The 5,435-nt window shown below is 37.7% G+C and overlaps 1 pseudogene; it reads right to left on the minus strand.

The window, feature by feature from the left end:
• Nucleotides 1-2,774: 2,774 nt before the first annotated feature.
• Nucleotides 2,775-4,559, minus strand: LOC103606848 (annotated as a pseudogene).
• Nucleotides 4,560-5,435: the final 876 nt, after the last annotated feature.

Raw genomic sequence — 5,435 nt, forward strand, 5'->3', positions numbered from 1 at the left:
CCGACCATATGACATTCTGGAAAAGGCAGTGCTATGGAGGTGATAAAAAGATCAGTGGTTGCCAGGGGCTGGCGGGAAGGGTGGGGATGAACAGCGGGAGAACAGAGGACTTTTAGGGTAGTGAAACTACTCTCTGTGATACTATAGTGATGAATCCATGTCATTACACATTTGTCCAAACCCACAGAATGTACAACACCAGAGAGAACCCTAATGTAAACTATGGACTTTTGGGTGATAATGACGTGTCAATGTAGGGTCATCAATTGCAACAAATGTTCTATTCTGGTGGGGGATACTGATAACTGGGGAGGCTGTGCATGTGTGGGGTAGGGAGTATATGGAAAATCTCTGGACCTTCTGCTCAATTTTGCTGTGAATCTAAAACTTTTCTGAAAAATTAAAGTCTTAAAAATTTTTATTTGCAAGTGTTATTCAGTGTAATTAAAAAAATTTGGTAGTGTCAGACTACATTACAATGGCCAGGATCCGAATCGTCAATCTAAATTGGTTCAGTTGCTCAGGGGTGTTTTTCTCTTCTACTAAAATACACAGAGTTTAGTCATAGTGTATATAAAATTGTTTTTGAAGTTTGTATATACTTTAACAAATATTCCCTGAAACAAAGCACTGGAGTTCAACACCTATGTAAGGCACGTNATACTTTAACAAATATTCCCTGAAACAAAGCACTGGAGTTCAACACCTATGTAAGGCACGTATTTACTGAAAGAAAATCATGCTCTTATTCTACTGCCTGCATTAAAAGCCCCATTATTTTAGCTATTACATTGCATGGTTACAAATTAAGCCATGAGAAACAGCATATACATTTACTCATATTTTAAATAATTTATTATAAAATAGAAAAGTTAATTCTATTACATCTATATAATTTTAATATATTTCTATTTCTCTAAAACTTTATTTCAAAGTTTTTCACCTTAATGTTAATAAGGTGTATCGTTAATGGTTGGTGCCAGTATTTTCAGGCCTGGCCATTGCCAGCAATGAACTTTGAGAAAACTCATTTCCTAGCACCAAAAACTCCTAATACCTAAAAAAGTATAACATGCACCATTTTTCCATCATTCTTTAAATCTAAATTTACGTAATTACATCAGAGGATGTTAAAATGAAGTCATTTTAACACAATTTGACAGTACAAATCAAAATACTGCTAGTTAATATTAGACAACAGTATCTTATGAACTCTACGTTAGATGTTACCTTGCAATCTGAAACATTACATTTCATATTTGTATATGTTTATTTTAGATAACTGAAACTTCACAGAATTTAACAGTAATTAAGGTTTAAAAATTTAGTTCTGTACATTAGTTCCAACTATCTCTATTTTACCATCTGTAAGCCTCATGCCATAGTTCAGCACCAAAAAAATCTACAAAACTGTCTAACCAATATTCTTATTCATCCCATATACTTCTTGTTCATTGTTTTTTAAGGGGAAAGTCTGAGAAAATGCTTTATAAATCCTATGTTTATACCTTGAAATGGGATATTCCTTTTGGCTATTCAGACTATGTAAAAGACTTGGGCTGTACCTTATTTTCATTGAACAGATGAAAAAAAAAAAGGTAAAGAACTCTTCTACTGTGAATTTAGGTTGTCAGTTCATAAGTTGAATTTATAACACGGAAGCATCAAAAGAAAGCTAATAATGCTCTGCCCATTTTGTTCCTTTATTTTAAATTTTTAAAAAGGCAATCACGGGCCGGCCCGGTGGCGCACTGGAGAGTGCGCCGCTTGGGAGTGTGGCAGTGCTCCCGCTGAGGGTTCAGATCCCATGTGGAGACCGGTTCCTGCTCACTGGCTGAGCACGGTGCGGGCGCGACACCGAGGGTTGCGATCCCGTTGCCGGTCAGTAAAAAAGACAAAAAGGAAAAAAAAAAAAAAGGCAATCAGAAAAATGTTTCATTTATCTATTGAAATAGGGTGCAAAAAAGGATTACAACAATATACTTCATCATACACACCTCCAGCAATATCTCAATGTTGTTCAGCATAATACCCCATTAACTGATTCAGGGACACACCTACAGGTATATCCACAGCTCCTGAATGTCCTGTGTTTTCTATGCCAGAAACCTGCTCAATGCTAGTCTCTCTGTTCAGGGATCAAAGGTTATTATTACCTTTGTCACTGCTGGCCTGGACTTAAAGCATGTTCCAGATTCGAGAACCAGTGTTATTATCCCAAATTTTTTCTTCCTTTTTAGGATATATACATTTTAGAAAAAAATGCATGTTTGCATTGCCATTTGCAAACAGGATTTGTGCACATCACACTTTAAGAATACATTCCCTAAGCTAGAAATGTTTTTCAAAAACCACAGATACTTTTAGCAATCTTGTTTGTTCGAGTACAAAATTCTTACATGTTTTTTAAAAAATTTAAATGGGAGACTAGTACCTCTGCTTTCTTCTGACAGAAGCAAACAATTCATTTCGCCATGTTTAAAAACAACTTCATGCATACAAATGGCCAGAGAGGTATGAAGTTTTACAGAGCCATTAACGTCATTCAAGTATGTACATTTAGCCTTGATTAGATCACAATGGGAAGCATGTTAGCAAGTTGAGCAAAGAGATTCTCCCAAGAACAGGATAGTTTTCCAGGCTCCATGTCAGTCACATAAAAATTAAAGCAACATGTAATCCTTTAAAATTGTCCCTAGGCATCCCATTCCTCCAATTGTTCCCATATCAATGCCCCCACTCCCACCCTAGGGTCTTGCACCTCACAGAGTATCTTAATGTTCCCTGTTACTAATGACAGATTCTTTAGGTTCTGTTGCTGTTGCAGGGAGTCTTGGCACTTTCTTAGCAGGGCTTGGAATATGTTCAGTTGCTATGTTTGAATATACAAGTCCTACTCCTTCATCCAATGTGTTGTCATTTGGAGAGAGGGGCTGAGCATAATTTCTTCTGTGCTTTTCATCCACTTATTAAGTACCATGTTCCTTCAAAGAGTGAATCTATTGACCCCCGGGGAATTTAGTTGACCAAGTGATGAGTGTCCTCTATGAGCTTTATGTTTTCAGCAAAGACATCAAGGTCTTGAGTCAAGCCTTGACTTGAGATCACCTAAACTTGCTGTTACTTTATCAAGAGCAGGTCCTGCTGTGGCATCTTGTGTAACTTTAAGAGAATACAGGGTGGCAGCCAAAGCAGAACACACCAATCCTCTTCCCTGCCAATTGCTGAGGTGAGTACTGTGTTAGAACAGAAGCAAGGGAACTATATATTGAAGACGTATAAATATTTCCATTTTGATTTGATGCAATCAAAGATGCCTTTGTTTTCTGATTAAAGAGTTCAGAACTAGCCTTCATAAAAGCCTTTTCCACTTCTCTGTCAAACTAGGTATCTTCTAATTTAACATCTCCAAAGGCTTCTGGGTCACTACAGATACTATTTTCATCTCTGTTCTGGTCATTAAGGAAGTCATTCAGCAGCATCCGAGCTAGAGATTCCTGAACCAGTTTACAATATGGTGAGTGAAAGATCATGAAGCCAAAATCACTAGAGGTAAATTCTTTATCATTTCCCTGTTTCTGTCACTGGGTGTGGATCTTTTTGCAATAGACAGAATAGCAGCAGTCTAATGTACTGAGGTAGTCTAATGCACTGTACGGAGAGTTTTACATCTACTATAGGATATTCAGAAAGCATACCAGGCTTGTAAAAATCATAGGCTTGTTGCATATGTATCCCATGAAGCCCTCACTCAAAAATTAAAGGAGCATTTGAAGCTATGGCTCCAACTCCACCTGTAGGTCTAGCATTTCCAGTGGCATAAACAGCAACATCTTCTGCAACTACCAGGGCATACTGTCCATCTGAAGAGCTGGACTCAACCCAGTTAACAGCATTGAAGGGAGCAGCTGTGCTCCATAGCATGCATTAGTTTTATCTATTCCTTCTATATCTGTATTCACAGCATTTCCAGTGGCATAAACAGCAACATCTTCTGCAACTACCAGGGCATACTGTCCATCTGAAGAGCTGGACTCAACCCAGTTAACAGCATTGAAGAGAGCAGCTGTGCTCCATAGCATGCATTAGTTTTATCTATTCCTTCTATATCTGTATTCACAGACTCCTCAAACAGCTCCATCAAATTAGTCTTCACTGACTGATTTGTTGATGATTATCTCTGTTCCAACTTCTGGCCACCCAATGCAATCATAGGAAAGATGATTTCTCTCCATAAGATTCTGAACCACAGTCATGCAAAGAGAGTTGATAATCTTCCCTATCTGTGCAGAAGCCCATCTTTACTTGGCCCAAGTCAATGGTATATTTTCCAATATCTATATCATCATATTTTTCCAACTCTGATCAACATACTGACAAAGAAAACAGATCTCAGGGGCAACAATTTGCACATTTTTTGGCCAGCAAGCTTCTGCACTGAAAGGAAGTGACCCAGGCATGGTGAGAGAGCTATGTGAAAGACAGGGAAATGCAATTTCCAGGTCTGTCACCGTGTTTCCTCCTTCAGGCATGAAACGTGACTGAGCGGTGGCTGAGGAAAGGGAGCAAGGCATGGAAGGACAGTACACAGGCCTCCTCTCCTCTACCAGCTTTATAGCTGCCAACCCATCCAACTCTGGCACTGCCAGGAGTTGGTGAGAGGCAGGACAGTCTAATTATAATCTTGACTCAACTACTTTTATTAATTAATCTTAAAGATGTGCTCAGTAACTTATTTCTTATAATACATAATTTATTTTCTGATGTTCCTTGAAATGTGCATTAACACACTTAGCTCTCCCCTTGCCTTTTGTGCTATTGTTGTCATGTATTTAAATTCTCTGTATATTTTAAACCACACAAGATATTGTTTGATACAGCTAATGATCATTTAGGTTTACCCATATTCTACCTTTTCTATTTCTTTTCATTCCTTCCTGCATCTTTATGCATCCACCAGGATTTTTTTTTAGTGCAGATTGACTGGTAACAAATCTCCCCACTCTTCTTTTTTTGGCACTTATCTTTCCATTGTCATCTGGCTTTCATTGTTTCTTTTAAGAAGTCCACTGCCGGTATTATTGTTGTGACTTTGAAGGTAATATTTCTTTTCTCTCTAGGTGCTTGGGGTTAGAAATGACCTTTTTTTTGTTTAGGTTGCAGAAATTCTACTCTGATATGTCTAAGTACATTATTAAATATTTATATTTATTTTATGTATATTTATTTTATTTGAACTTTGTAGTAGTTCTTGAACCTGTAAATTGATGCTTTCATTAATTCTAGAAAATTCAGTGGGAGTGGTGGGCCCCCTGATGTTCAGTATGTGGTTCTATGTGCTTTAATATTTGTTTCAGATATTTCAAAAACATTTTTAAAAAGCAAAATGAGGGCTGGCCTGTGGCTCACTTGGGAGAGTGTGGTGTTGATAACAC

Source organism: Galeopterus variegatus, unplaced genomic scaffold (assembly GCF_000696425.1).
Source record: "Galeopterus variegatus unplaced genomic scaffold, G_variegatus-3.0.2 Scaffold6888, whole genome shotgun sequence".
In the NCBI taxonomy this organism is placed as follows: domain Eukaryota; kingdom Metazoa; phylum Chordata; class Mammalia; order Dermoptera; family Cynocephalidae; genus Galeopterus; species Galeopterus variegatus.